This window comes from Aegilops tauschii, chromosome 4 (genome assembly GCF_002575655.3).
Source record: "Aegilops tauschii subsp. strangulata cultivar AL8/78 chromosome 4, Aet v6.0, whole genome shotgun sequence".
Taxonomy (NCBI): Eukaryota; Viridiplantae; Streptophyta; class Magnoliopsida; order Poales; family Poaceae; genus Aegilops; species Aegilops tauschii.
In genome coordinates this window covers 198787181-198802997 of record NC_053038.3, presented here as the reverse complement: position 1 = coordinate 198802997, position 15817 = coordinate 198787181, and the positions used below count along the sequence as shown (strand labels likewise).

General features: G+C 49.4%; 1 long non-coding RNA gene across 5 annotated transcripts; it reads right to left on the bottom strand.

The window, feature by feature from the left end:
- Positions 1-2327: 2327 nt before the first annotated feature.
- Positions 2328-6855, bottom strand: LOC109748689 (uncharacterized). 5 transcript variants are annotated; one of them, XR_005754207.3, is made up of 8 exons: positions 6457-6849; positions 5951-6003; positions 5677-5730; positions 5259-5358; positions 4652-4868; positions 4499-4551; positions 4334-4423; positions 2328-4223 (listed from the first exon to the last, which is right to left on the bottom strand). It is a non-coding gene; the product is annotated as an uncharacterized lncRNA (long non-coding RNA). The 5 variants fall into 5 exon arrangements; XR_005754206.3 differs by having other exon boundaries at positions 4652-4818; positions 5677-6003; positions 6457-6855; XR_005754205.3 differs by having other exon boundaries at positions 4652-4895; positions 5677-6003; positions 6457-6854.
- Positions 6856-15817: the final 8962 nt, after the last annotated feature.

Here is a 15817-nt window from a genome sequence, read left to right as displayed (position 1 = left end):
TGTTTTACTAAACAGTGCACAAAACAGATTCCAATCCGAATTCAACTACGAGATTGAGTCTAGATAGATCCGAATTTTGTTTTTTTTCTTCTCTTTTTTTTTCTCACACTTTTTTTCTTTCTTTTTTTTCTGACTTCTTTTTCTTTTTTTTTCTTTCTTTTTTTTCTCTCCCTCTTTCCAAGACAAACTAGATAAGATGCAGATTGGATCAAGCGAAGATGTGAACGACCTCAACTATGATTGTGACAATGAACTATGGGTAGCACGTGGTGGAATTTGATGGATGGTGTGGTGGACAGCAGAAGGGATAACGATGCAGCGGCGACGTGACTAATGTGAACAGAACTCAAAACTCTAAACGAACTAGACCCTAAGACCAGCAACTCGACACGACGATGCAACCGATAATTCAATAATGCAAACAATGAATAGAAAATTGCAAAGGCTCAGACTGGCTTGGACAAAAGGATGAATAGATCTAACTTTTTTGTGGCTTTTTCTTGGACAATAGGTAAGAAAATAAATCTAATCTAGGGGAAACTGGAAATTCTCACCGAGCAACCTGAAAACTGATACCACTTGATAGAGGCGAGGGTGTCCCGATCTTTCGATGAGATGATAACTATCGATTTGGTGGAGACGACTTTGACGATCCGATTACAAACGTGCACGACGTTGCGCCTTATCAATCGCTAAACCAATCTCCTGAGGTTACTGACGATGCCGGAAGCACGATCAGCCTGACCACGAAGGTCTATTCCTGCAAGCAATCGAAGAACGAGCAAGAATATGATAATGCAATCTGAATATTGCGAATATATATGAAGTATTGATAGTGGTGGGAATCCGTAAGCGGTCTTGGTCTGGTCGTTGGACACAAACGAAGTACACGAAGTTGCAATGGCTAACTTTTAACTAAACAAATTCCAAGGAAAAAACTACTAGATGGATCTACTTATATAGGAGCAAGGGGTGGCAGCCAAGGAGGTGGGAGGACGTCCCAAGGCAGCCTAAAACCAACCCTAGGTCGTACAAGGCTCATGGGCCCAAGTGGAGGTGATGCAACACCTTTGGACTTGTAGTTTGACTCGGATTCTGGTGCAACGTCAGATTGTTTCGACCATAACTCAATGCTCCGAACGAATTTAAAGGTGAATCCAATTGGGTTGGAAAGAGCACGAAATCTAGTTTCCAACAAAAAAAGAATCACCCAATTCGGAGTCCGTATGAAAAAGTTGTTGGCGTTTTGAGTCAGGTATGTCTGTGCAGTCCGAATCTGAATCCAGAACGTGAGAGACTTGGACTCTATCTTCTCTTGGCCCAAAAGTGACGTGAGAGGACTTTTTGAACAGAACCTAAACTTCTCCTTTTGCCTTATCTTCATATGTGGATTGTACAAATGTCCCATACACCTGCAATTAGACAAAACACAAAAGTGTGTGAAGTATTTTTGTTCTGGATAACATAAATAGATTATTGAATAGTTTGCACTAGAAATCACCTGACAAATATGCATGTATGCAATATTTTTGGTCGTATCCAAGGTAGTCATGTCCTCATCACTTCTCTTATGTGAAAGATCCATGGATCACAGTCTATGAGGCCTTCCAGCCGCAGGATATGATTAATATGTTCCATTTACCTCTATCTGCTCAGGCATATCAGGAGTTTTTGACTGTACAAGATCTTATGGTCTCCTGTAGTAGAGAAGTGGAGCAAAAGGACACTTGGTTCTGGCAGGGGACATGTAATGCATTCAAACCCAATCTGTTCTACTCTTTCATGCATTCTAACATGTCTTTTAACCCTCTTCTTCTCTGGATATGGAAATCCTCCTGCACAATGAAAATCAAAGTGTTTGCCTGGATGTTAATCATGGACAGGCTCAATACCAAGGATATGGTGGAAAGAAGACATTGGCATCTTGATGATGGGGTTAACTGCCTTCTTTGTCCCTTGAGGACTAGAGAGACCAGAAACCACCTGTTCTTTGCATGTAACTTCAGTGTGAGAATATGGAACTATCTGCAAATTACATGCTCACCTGGGGATGACATGTCTGCTATTGTTATGCAAGCTAAACAGGATTTTGCTCAGCCTTTTTTACTGAAGTTGTTTTTGTTGCTTGCTAGAACATCTGGATAATCAGGAATGCAAGAGTGTTCAGGCATGAGAGGCAGAGTTTTAATAAATGGAGAAGTACATTTATCCATGATATTACACTCATGCAGCACAGAGTCAAGGCTAGATACAAGGAGGACCTGCTAAAGTGGATTTCATTCTTACTCCCTTGAGGTTCTTTTTGTTTTACTAGTAGCTTAGTTCCCTTTCTTCTTTCTTTTTTATGTTCCGATTACCACTTGTAATCTTTGTACATTGTATTATCTATTTTGAATAAAAGTTAAATGATGTGGGGGGTTCTCCCTACAGTTTCCAGTCAAAAAAAATCTCCATCAAATTATGCTGGTAATCTCGTGCAACATTTTATTAACCTTTGCAAGATGAGCCGTCACTGTCACCACAATGGCACTTTATTTTAGTGGAACTGCACAAAAGGATAAGCAAATTATAGTTGCACCTTACATGAGCAGGACAACCAATGATGAGGACATGGCTACCAAAGTTACACCATACCCCCTACAGTTTTACACTTGGAACAATTGCTAGAGCTCGCATACGCCAATTAAATTATTAGGTACTTTCATTTCTCGGTGATGTTTCTAGTGTTCATGAGAATATGATGCTGCATAACTTAGATACATTTGTGTTGCTTGCAATTGAAGGGCCTAGCACGGACAAGAAGGATGAACATTGGGGCATGGTCAAGCACGAAGATGAAGGTGCGTGCGAAGAGAACAAGAATGGGGGTTCAAGTGGAGATTTCCGGACTTCGAAGCCACCCTCTCCGTCTCGGTTTATAGGGCATGCACGTAGTTCTAGGTCATCCATTTGACTAACTAAATATGAGTTACTATGTCACAAAAAGTATATCATTGGATTCTTAAGTGGATGTAGTTTCTAAACATATACTGTTCATCACATATATAGCCAGTTAAATTCTCAACCTAGAACGACGTGCATGCCCTGTAAACCGATACGGAGGAAGTAGTAAAAATGAGGTGATTTTACCGAGCGATGGGCGGGGGAGCATGGCCTGTCATGCGGTCCCATGTGTCATGATGTACCAAGGCGATGCACATGTCCCTCTTGAGGCAGAACAGTGGCAGAAGCAATACTATGTGGTTTTCTTGAAGGAGATGATGGCGAAGGGAAGTGTGAAATAATGGTTGCTTCGTCCGTCTGGGAAGGTGCGGCATTGTGATTTGACGTCTCATTGCTCATTACTACTACTAGGGCGGTATGACTGGGGTGCGTCCCCCTACTGTTCTGCACTGTTATTTGGTGCATGACATGTCGACACGGTTGCTATATGTCCCACATGTCGGCGAGAGGAAGTACATAATTCATGCATGTGAGCGTCGACGGAGGAGTACAAGACACGGCTTGGTTTTTTCTGCTACGTGCAATCCATCGATACAAACCCGGACTAAAAAAAGGCGAGGGCATGTCTTTTCCCGCGCGATAGGCAGGGGAGTTTGGCATAGTCTGTTTGAGGCAACGAGGCAGGAAGGGAAATAAGCAAATAAAGGTTGAGCGACTTAGTTTTTGGAAAACTAGATGATACTCCGCACATTGCTGCGGGATTTTTTAGAGGATAACTGATGCGCTGATAAATATTTTAAATCATGAAAGGAAATATATATTTTTGTTTATTTACTGAACTATGAAGGTAGTATTCCCTCCTTCCCAAAATAAGTGTCTCAAGCTTAGTACAACTTTGTACTAAAGCTAGTACAAAGTTGATGCACTTATTTCGGGACGGAGGGAATAGATTTGATAACAATTGAAGTAAAATACTGATAATCAGCTCAGTAAAGTGCATGTCACCCATAAACTTCACAATTCTGACTTAATAATTGCATAGGTGAGTCCATATCTCACAACATGTATAGGGTCATCAGGAAATAGTAATAACGTAAGTTTGTCGGGATTACAATTTAATTGAGGTGCTTGCAAGCTTCTCTTCTATGCCGTTCATGTTGTGAAAAAACAACAGTATTCTTGTGCACCATTATTCTTGTGATTGCATGCATCTTTACAATGTCATGTTTCCCTCGCATGTCCTGATTGCACAATAATCTCTTTGTTGGTGGTTTCATCTTCTGAGAGTTCAATGCTCATTTTAGCTAAAGATTACTTGTGAAAAAATCATGATTCAAATTTCATGTTGAATCTAAAATGATCGATTTATGTAGAGTTTCAAAATTATTACCTATTTTGTTTGTTCTCAATGATAGTAGCTGCGGGTTGGCAAGAGGGAGATGTAGTATTGTTTGCGTCCTCTGGTGTATGGGTCATCGCACTGCGATTAGAAAATTGTTGGGTCGACGATGTTTAGATAGATAATGTAAATGCTATATTGTGATTGATGTCAAACCTCTCGATATTTTTTGAAGATGGATGGGTCATCATTTCTTTGCATGGAGATGGCTGAAGTATTTCATGTTTCAAGTTAGTACTTTGTACGAAGTAGGTAATATGGTTAAAATTAGGAAGAACATACTCTTTGAATGAAAAGATAGTAGCCAACCTTTGTAGAGGGTAACATTTGTGCATTGTGAACTGCGAAGCTTTTCTTTATGACATAACTAATGGGGAGCTTGGATACTGAATCAATCTTCATTCTCTTTGGCAAGCGCCAAACAACCTCATTTGCTGTCATATAGCGACATTCTGGATGATTTTCCATTTCATTGTCTGTTTCACTTGATGAATCGGATGATCTATCATTAGACTCCATTTTATATCTGCATATCAATTCCTTTCATGAAATACTTGGAAGAGATATTTATACACACCATCAGTGGACATTGTTAGGAAAACATTCTCTAATAATGGCTTGCTCATAGAAATTTTAGGGTAATACTTTTGTATTATCCTAACTGACCTCTATTTCAAGGGTGCGACAACATGTTGTGATTGACGGCGCAAGTGGTCATGATTGCGTGAGACTAAATGCCTACCAGGATGCCTTAGAGTAGACTTTAGCCAATATGTTTGAACAAATAAAAAGCATTGAATAATCTAGCGGAAGAAATTCATATGGTATTTACTATGTAATATGCACTGAAATAAATAGAAGGTGCATATGCTAATCAAGTGTAACTAATTATATTCAGCAGTGAGTGTGTCCGTACCAACGCGAGCTGCAAGAGACCTATGAAGCAATGAATCCAGTCCGAGCAGGAAGATATCTGTGAAGCATAACGTGGAGCACCTTTTGATCCGGAGAGCAATCTCAGAAATTCATAAAGAGAAGATCACTTCTATACTAAATGAAAAAACAGATATACGATGAATATAATTGAGACCATATATAGCAATATAACTAAATTGAATGGTCCAACCCATAAGAAAATTGAGACCTTCCTGTTTTGCTAATAGAAGGAAGGTGCACCATTGATGTCTTTCTAACATTGAATGTGTTTCCTGTACTCTAGGCCGTGTGAGAAAATTCATGCCTTTCTAGCATGGAATGTGTTTCCTATACTCTAGGTCGTCTAAGACAATTGATGTCTTTCTAACATGGAATGTGTTTGAGAGAACAAAAATTACCTTTCAGAATCTCATTCGCAGCATCACTCTTTCGGGGTCAGTAGCTTCGTGAACCTTAAAAATAGAGGTAAACAATGCGAAACAAATTAAGTGGCTTAACACATACAAAAATATTTCAGCAGGCATAAGCAAGTGAGTTGTATCTAGAGGAATCAATATGAATAATCCAAGGTAAGGAATTGATATGCTATGTAATATGCACAGAACAAATGTAGGTACATTCGGTCATCAAGTCTGGATAATTAAATTCAGAGATAAGTAGTTGTGTATCAACATGAGCTGCAGGAGACGTAGGAAGCAATGAATCCAATCCGAGCAGCAAGTGACCTATGAAGCAAAAAAAGTCGAGCACGTTTCAATCCTGAGCGCAATTTGAGAAATTAAAAAGCATAAGCTTGATGATGGGAAAAATTGGGGGAGGTTGAAAGTATGAAATCTGCAGCTACCAAGGTAGGGGCCTTTTCCCGGATGAGGATGTAAACAGGCGTCCTTGTTGGATTGTCCAGAGGGTTTTTTATACACAATTTCCCCCAATTGCAGAGTAACGAAGGCTGAGATAATTAGGGGCAATTAATGGTGTGGTGCATGAGGCCGTTTCTTTTGCATTTGTGGCCTGGAGAGTATGCGTCGTGCAGATTGACGGGATAGTGGTGAGAATCACAGCTGGTGGGAATATGAACGAATGAGCTGCTGGAGTTAATGCACATCTATGGATCGGTGGAAGGGCTAGCAGCGGTGGCTGGCAAGGAGGGCCGTCGAGCATGGCAGAGTAAGGGTTACCTGTGGCGGCTGGCCAGGGGAAGCATCGGTCGAGATGTCTGTCTGAGAGAGCGTCGGACGTGGTGGCGGCTCGTAGAAGGACCGCCGGCGGTGGCTGCTGGAAGGGGCGCCTGGCCGGAGGAGCGTGCCTGGCGGCTGCTCCTTGTAGATCATCGATCAGGGAGACTGGATGGATGGGGCGGCGGCCGTGGCTGCACGGGGAACTAGATGGATGGGGCGGTGGTGGTAGGCGAGATTAGGACGGGATTGAGCGATGCATTTTTTCTTTCTGCAAACCTGAATGGTGTGTAAGGTACACATGCTACTTTTTTCGTCTCCCAATGGGCTTTGCATGGTCTCTAAACAATATACAGCCGGCCTTTTAGAGCGTGAATGTACGAACCGTAAAAAAATCAAGCGGGACTGTGCGACGCTGCGAGCCACCGAGCGGGACGTGCGAGGAAAAGAATATAGGTGAATAGAGGTGACGTGGACGCACGAGAGGGCAGAGAAATCAAGGTAGTTGGGGTGGTAATAAGAGTGATTGGTTGATTTTGGAAACTGAAAATGACGTGGCAATCCGCTGACGTGGACATTCTGCATGATGAGAGAATTGGGAGAAGTGGGGAACAACTTCTTAAGAATGGTAGATATGATTTTACGGAGTACGTACCACTATGGAGGTAGTACTACTTACTACTCCCTCCTTCCCGGTTTATATGGCTCATCTAAAAAAATTCGTTTTTTCCGTTTTATAAGTCTCAATTCCACTAGTAGTAGTAGTACCATCACATGTTTGGATTTCGAGGTGCGTTAAATCACCCAATGCAAGCAGTGTCAAGAGAAAACTCTCCAATGCATGTAGAAGTTCATGGAAATTTAGTGGTCATTCATGCATTCGTTCTAATTAATGCCTTGGTAAACATAACTTCTTGAGAAAAACGATCGTACTAATTACTTGTGAAAACTATGAAATTAATTCCACCACTCGCCGTCTACCTTGGTTGGAGAGATTTTGAAATTGAGCGATAAACTGGAAAGGAGGGAGTAGTAACATAGCCTAGGGTAGCTTGCTGCACCACGGACTCCAAGGAAATTGCTGTAGTAGTACTACTCCTATATACCACTGTACTACTCCTACTACTAAAAGACATATATTTCAAACAATATGATAATCTCTCTAACCAAGGTAGGGACGACGAGTAAACGGAGGGAGTAGTAAAATTTTCTCCTCGTCTTGCGAGCCACCGCGCGTGTGGGCGAGGGAGCGGGCGTAAGGCGTAGTAAGCAAGCTTCACCTCGTCGTGCGAGCCACGCGCCCGTGGGCGGGGGAGACGACATACTAAGCAAGCTTCTCCTCGTTCTGCGAGTTGACGGGACACATCAAACTAGGTAATACGTATAGAGCATCTCGAGCGTATAGAGCCTTGCCTCTAAGGTAGGCCCCACATGGTTTGCCTCTTTTTTCACATAACGCGTCAAGTTGCAATTTGTTTGTTCACTCGTGGTAGACGATCCTCCATCAAGTGGACAACCAGTACACGTGTGAAATTACCACGTGGGCTGCCTTTTCGTACAGAAATGAGCTCCATCGTGTACCCGCGCGGGTGTGGTTGGGAAAGAGACGGGAGTACGTGCGCCGTGCGTGCAGCTCTTCCCTTCGTGCACGTCTCCCACCTACGTGGGTGTGTGAGAGAGAGATACAAACCTAGACATAATGCGCCGTCCATCCCCATGCCTCCGCCCAGTCCGACCACCAGTCACCACCACGCCCCACTCCTCCTCACCTTATCTCTCATCTTTCTCGAGATATCATTTTTTCAATGAAATTCTCGAGATACCATTTTTCCGATAAAATTCTTGAGATATCATTAGTTTTTACACAAGGGAGTACTCCTGCATGGGTCAATCACAACAGGTGTTTTGTAAAAAAATGCATCTTGATGTTCCGTGCAATGCATGGGCATCTTGCTAGTCCATTAAAACAACACAAGGCAAAATTTCACGCCGAACGAGGGATTTGAATCTGCTGGGAGGGGTTGTTTGGATCTTGCCCGGGGTAGCCAAAATATTGGCGACCCTTTTGTCCATCGGTGCCTTTGCCACCGATGAACGAGGAATGGCTCGGGTGCTCATGCATCCTCCAGCGCGCATGTTGGAGACGAGCTCGCACGGGCTGTGCTTTTTTTGTCCCACCACGCCGCCCGAGCCGGCCCCAGACCGACCGGCGACCCGCAAATTACGCCATCCAACCATAGCCGCACACATTCTGATAGCAAGTCAACCAACCGGACGAAATTCATGCAAACCCGACGATATTTCATATAAACAATGACGGAATTCATATAAAATACCAGATTTTCATACAAACATGACGGATTTCATTACATTCAAATCAACTAAGCGATGCTAGTTCTGGACAGGACAGGTATACAATACCTGGCCTAAATGGTCGCCCGCCGATCCATTTGTGTTCCTCATGTCCAGCAGCACGATCACCGGACTGCCGGGAGCCCCGGAGGTAAATGCTTCAGTGCAAAGGACGACTCGCTTCCCCACTGCCCAACTGATATCGTTGGCTGATGCCCAAGATGATGGTGGAAGGGGGCTTCTCCGCTTCCATAGAGCCCATGCGGGATCGACGAACGTCCTCGCAACAAAAGGATCTGGCAAGACACCTGCTGTGTATGCCGGCATCGCCTCTGCATGGCCTTCATGGGACCCAAGCGGCGGCGGCCTCCCATGTTCTACTTCTACTCGATGATGGCGGCGGACGCGGAGGCGCTGGCCACCAGCTCGTCGCTCTCCGCGCACCCGGCTTCTATCTCTGCTTGCATGGCGCGGCCGCCGGCATGGGAGTCTCGGCCACAGAAACGGGAGACGCGGTCGCAGACACGGGAGGCACGGTACGAGGCGGCGACGTGGATGGCAGCGACGACGCCCGTGCGCTGCTCCTCGTCGAGCTCGCCTGGAGCGGCGAGTTGTTGAACTGTGCGCCAGCTTGGGGCGGCAACTGGCTCCGTTGGGCGAGGGGAGGGAGGTGGATCAGCGAGCTGCATCCTCCTCGGCAGCGGCCCCGCCGGCCTCCCAGGCAGGCCCCTTGCCGGCCTCCCCAGTAGGCCCCTTGCTAGTCTCCTCAGCGGCGGCCTTGCCGGCCTCCCCGGCGGGCCCCTTGGCGGCGTCCTCAGCAGCGCCCTTGGTGGCATCCTCCGTGGGGATCTTCTCGGCGTCCGCCTCGGCGGCCTTGGCGACGTCCTCGATGACGGCATCCACGTCCTCTGGGTTCACTGAGGAGGGATCTGGACACCAAAGAAGGGAGTGAGGCAAGGCCAAGACCAAGAGCCAGAAAGAGAAAGGAACATGGACGAACGGCGAACGACTTACCAGCGCCAGCACCAGGCTAGGAAACGGGAGTCCCCTCCCCGCCAACATTTGGCGTCGAGGCAAAGCCGCCGGTGCCCAAGTTCTCCTCCTCCTCCATGTGCGTGGGCTCGGTGCTTGGCGCCCCTGCCGGGGACGCCCCTCGGGGCGGCGTGGTCGATGGGGGCGGCGTGTTGGGAGTAGCCCTCTGTGGCTCCTCCTACTGCTACTCTCCTCCTGCGTACCTGGCAAGGTCAGCACCAAAGTGTCGTGCCCCTGACACATGTCGACGGGGGAAGAGTGATGAACTTACGCTGGGGGCTATGCCGAGGGCTGCTGTCCGGGCTGCTCAACACCACCAGTGGCGCCCTCGAAGTACCAGCCGGGGGATGGCCACCCGCCGAGACCTTGGCCCTCTTCACTCTCTGGGCCAGCGTCTCCACGTCCCTGCAAAGACGAAGACAAGTCAAGACGAGCGACACAGATTGAGGAGGCAGAGATAACGAAAAGGAACCAGATACTTACTCGTCGTCCGCCTCCTCCTCTGTTGTCTTCCTCTTCCTCCTCGGGCTGAGGGATCCATAATCGAAAGTGACCTCCACGTCAACATCCGCCGGAGGAGGGGAAGGAGGCGGTGTCTGGACACGCTTGGACGGAGAAGGGGCGGCTGTCTTCTTCACCGCGGCCTTCGCCAGCTTCTTCGCCGTTGCGGCCCTCGTGTGGCGCCCGGACCCCTCCAAGGTCAGCTGCGGCCGCGCAGCCCTGCCGGGCCGGACCGGCTCGCTGGAACTAGCCCGCCGCAGGACTCGCCCTCTCCCCATAGCCGGCGTCGGGCCGGCAGCCTCGGCCTCCTCCTCCGACGACTCGCCAACCACATCTTCGACCAGAGGAGCCTCGGTGCCAGCGCTGCTGGCTTCCCCGGCGGCCGCCGCCCACCGGGCGAGCTCCTCCTCCTCCGCGGCCGTCGCGGCCTTGTCCTCCACACCGCCAGTGCTGCCGGCCTCCTCGGCAAGCTGCGCCTCCCTCGCCCTGGCGGCGATGTAGTCCAGTTCCACCTGGGAGGTGTCCTGGACAAGCAGCCGCTCGGCGCCGGCGTTGACGTACCCCTCGTGTAGAGTATCGAAGAACTGCTGCACCTCGGCGTCCTCCGGCTCCTTCCAGCTTGGGTCAGGGCCATGCGCGTTGCAGTCCGGCATCATGGCTATCATATCGGACCGGCGCGAGTTATTACACAACGGGACCACCCCCGTCAGCAGCTTGAACAGAGGCCCCTTGAGGACCTTGCCGGCCTTCGCGGTGGCCCTCGCGACCTTGTCGGTCCGCTCGACCTCGCCGTCGTGGCCCACATCAAGATGGAAGAGCCGCTGGCAGAAATGGGCGTGTCCCATCATTGTGAAGTTGTGGTCGAGGCCGGGACGAAGCCGCATGATGTCGGCGGGGTTCGTAAAGAGCCGGGCTGGCCTCCCTTGTTGTGCAGTGGAGCGATCCGGCGGCGGATGAAGTCCGCCCCGATCATCTCAAGGGTGAGCCCGGCCTAGGTAAGCCGGAGGATCCTGGTGGTGGCGACCGCGAGCTTCTCGTCGTCGGCGTCGACGTCGCTCCAATCGCTACTGTGGACCGGCGGCGCCCGACGAACTTCGCAGAACGCCGGCGGGTCCTTCTCTTCGATCCAGCACCACCGGCCCCGCCATTCTTCCCACCTCTCCTTCATGGCGCCATCCGGATACGCTCCCTTGGATCTTGGGATCCAGGCGATGCAACCCGAAATGGCACCTCCCGTCTGGATGCGAGGGAAGAAGTAATGGCGGAAGAGCGTCGTGTTGGGGTGAACCCCGGCGAAGCCTTCGCAGAGGTGCGCGAAAAGGGTCATGCACGCCACCGCATTCGGGGTAAAATCCAAGAGGCGGAAGCCGAAGGTGTGCATGATGTCGCTGAAGAAATCGGAGAAGGGAGGACAGAGCCAGCGGGAAAAATAATTGACAAAGAAGGGGTACGGATTTGGGGCAGCCTCGGCGCAGTCGGCGGGGATGACGCGCGTGGCCGGATGCCCCGACTTCTCTCCCCTCGTCTTCACCCCCCACAGAGGCCTGAAGGACTCCCGAAGCTTGAGCACGTCGACCGTTGAGGGGAAGAAGGCGGACTGCGTCCGCTGCACCGCCAGCGCGCTCTCCGGCGGCTCTGCCGCTCCGGGGTCCTTGGCCACTCCCTTGCCCTTGGTGGATTTTGGCGCCATGGCGGTTGGGCGAGGGGGGCAAGACAAAGGACGGCGGGAATGCAACGACGGCGAGCAAGGGCGAGGCTTAGGGAAGAGGAGGAAGACGAGCGGAGGCTTCCGAGATTGGGGTTGCGCGAAGGGTAAAAGGAACAGTGCGCCCGCTTATCCCTTTTTATGGGGAAGGTGCGGGTCGCGCTACCCATTTACTGCGACGTGACGCATGCGTGCGGGAACCGCCCCACGCATGCCGCCCACGTCACGCGCACCCCTCCACGCCACGCCACGCCGCGCGCGCGGGTCCTGGGAAGCGCAGCGCGCGAAAAGTTTTACCGCGGTAAAAACCGCCCCGCCTGCCCGCGCACCGTTTTGGGCCTGTCCCAACAACGTGTCGCGCTTATGTGTGGCCCAGGCCCGGGGGCTCCTGTCGGTGTACAAAAGGAGGGGCGCACTTTTGTACCCCTTTACCTGTGCACGGGCAGTCGGAGCCGTGCCCACGGTCACACCAAGCAGAACATGGGAGGTGAGCCAAGGTAAGACCGAAGCCCAAGATAACGAGAGCAACGCCAAGGCCAAGACCACAAAGAGCAGAGGGACAAAGCAGGTTCCCCCGGCAAGACCCTTGCCGGGGCAGCTCGCCCCACACCAACAGAGCGAGCCACCCTTGAACCCACGGTCTCCAAAATCACGTTGGGCCAGGGCTCGGGAGGCACCTCCATGGTGGCATGCAGATCTTTGTGAAGACAAGGAACACCCAAGATCAGATGAGGATTAGAAGACGACGATCCACGGCAAGATCCTTGCCGAGGAAAGCCACGAGACCCCCGGCAAGATCCTTGCCGGGGACGACAGCGCGCCACGACAAGACCCTTGCCGGGCCACCCAGCAAGGCCCTGGCCAAAGACGACAGCAGGGCCACTGCCAGGCCCGCGCCAAGCAAGTTTCCACCGCCGTTCACATGCAGCTGCCAGCCCAACCAGCTAGGCGGGCACCTACGTGGCAACATGCAGCTCCCAGGACAACTCATCAAGCGCCTGTGTGGCGGCATGCAGATCTTCGTGGAGGCTCCACCACCGCGCCACCTCAGCTGCCTGCCTGCCTACGTGGCGCTGCATGCGTCGCTGGCCAGGGCGCGTGTCGAAGCAAGGAGGAGCGGCGACGGACGGGACTGGCCTCGCCCCCGTCCCCAATAAAGCAAGGGGACACCTAAGCTACGCATTAAATGCGTCTTGTCCTGTAATACGAGCGATAAGCTCGTAGCACTGTGCGCCTTTCCACCTCCTGTGTGCCACTGTGGCAACCCCTTTCGACTATAAAAGGAGGCCCATGGCATACTGGAGAAGGATTCGGCTCTTTGGAACCACGCACTCACCACAACTAGTTCGAGAGCTCAAGAACTCTCTGAAATACACCCACCAAAGCAGGACTAGGGTTTTACGCATTCTCGCGGCCCGAACCTGGGTAAACGATCCTTGTGCTGGTTACTAATCCTGCTCTTCTCGCAACTCTGCGCCCCGGCAACCATAGTAGGGATTCTTGTGATCCCATAGGTGTCGTTTTCCCCGACAACTTGGCTCCTCGGAGCCTAATGAATAAATACTCTGAGTCGTAGAGTCTTGTTGTGATGCCATGTTGTATTTGCACATATTGAGCATATTGTGTGTATGATTGAAATGCTTGGTATGTGTGGGATCCGACAATCTAGTTGTTTATCCTTCGTAGCCTCTCTTATGGGGAAATGTAGTCTGGTGCTTCCACTGAGCCTTGGTAGTCCACTACAGCCCGGTTTACCGGAGTCCTGCTAGCCCAGCACTACTGCTCCGGAACACCTAGACTGGCCGGCATGTGAAACACTTCGTTCCTGTATTTGTCCCTTCGGGGAAATGTCATGCGATGACATCCGGAGTCCTGTTAGTCCAGTTGCTACAGCCCGGATTCACACGCTGCTGACCGACATGCTCGATGTTGTTTAATGTATGCATGTCCCCGTAAGTTAGTGCCACTTTGGGTTCACGACTAGTCATGTCGGCCCGTGTTCTTTGTCATATGGATGCTAGCGACACTATCATATACGTGAGCCAAAAGGCGCAAACGGTCCCGGGCCAGGTAAGGTGGCACCCGTGGGAATACCGTGCGTGAGGCCGCAAAGTGATATGATGTGTTACATGCTAGATCGGTGTGACTTAGGATCGGGGTCCTGACAGAAGATTCAAATATTGTTCATAGATAATCTTGATCATAAACCCACAATTCATTGGATCTCGACAAACACACCGCAAAAGAAGATTGCATCAAATAGATCTCCAAGAGAATCGATGAGAACTTTGTATTGAGATCCAAAGAGAGAGAAGAAGCCATCTAGCTAATAACTATGGACCCGAAGGTCTGAGGTAAACTACTCACACATCATCGGAGAGGCTATGGTGTTGATGTAGAAGCCATACGTGATCAATGCCCCCTCCGGCAGGACGCGGGAAAAGGCCCCAAGATGGGATCTCACGGGTACAGAAGGTTGCGGCGGTGGAATTAGGTTTTCGTGGTCGCTTCTGATGGTTTGGGGGTACGTAGGTATATATAGGAGGAAGAAGTAGGTCGGTGGAGCCATGAGGGGCCCACGAGGGTGGAGGGCGCGCCTGGGGGGGGGGGGGGTAGGCGCGCCCTGTCTGTGTCAAAACTGGCGGATCTCGGGTAGGGGGTCCCGAACTGTGCGTCTAAGGCGGATGGTAACAGGAGGCGGGGGACACGATGTTTACCCAGGTTCGGGCCCTCTCGATGGAGGTAATACCCTACTTCCTGCTTGATTGATCTTGATTATATGAGTATTACAAGAGTTGATCTACCACGAGATCGTAGAGGCTAAACCCTAGAAGCTAGCCTATGGTATGATTGTTCTTGTCCTACGGACTAAACCCTCCGGTTTATATAGACGCCGAAGGGGGCTATGGTTACACAGAGTCGGTGACAAGGGAGGAGATCTACATATACGTATTGCCAAGCTTGCCTTCCACGCCAAGGAGAGTCCCATCCGGACACGGGACGAAGTCTTCAATCTTGTATCTTCATAGTCCAACAGTCCGGCTAAAGTATATAGTCCGGCCATCCGAGGACCCCCTAATCCAGGACTCCCCCATGCCCCCTACCTCGTGGCCTCCTCGTCTGTTGCTTGACGTCCACTCCAAGTTCTCTGGATCACGTTTGTTCCAAAAATCACGTTCCCGAAGGTTTCATTCCGTTTGGACTCCGTTTGATATTCTTTTTCTGCGAAACACTGAAATAGGCAAAAAAACAGCAATTTCGGCCGGGCCTCCGGTTAATAGGTTAGTCCCCAAAAATAATATAAAAGTGTATAAATAAGCCCATTAAACATCCAAAACAGAATATATAATAGCATGGAACAATCAAAAATTATAGATACGTTGGAGACGTATCAAGCATCCCCAAGCTTAATTCCTACTCGTCCTCGAGTAGGTAAATGATAAAAAAGAATTTTTTATGTGGAATGCTTCTTAACATAATTCTCAATGTAAATCTTTTTATTTTGGCATGAATATTTAGATACGAAAGATTCAAGATAAAAGTTTAATGTTGACATAAAAACAATAATACTTCAAACATGCTAACCAAGTAATTATGTCTTATCAAAATAACATAGCCAAAGAAAGCTTATCCCCACAAAATCATATAGTTAGGCTATGTTTCAATATTGTCACACAAACGTTCTCATCATGCATAACCCCGATGACAAGCCGAGCAATTGGTTCATACATCTAACGCGCTTCAGCCTTTTCAACTCTTATGCAATACATGAGC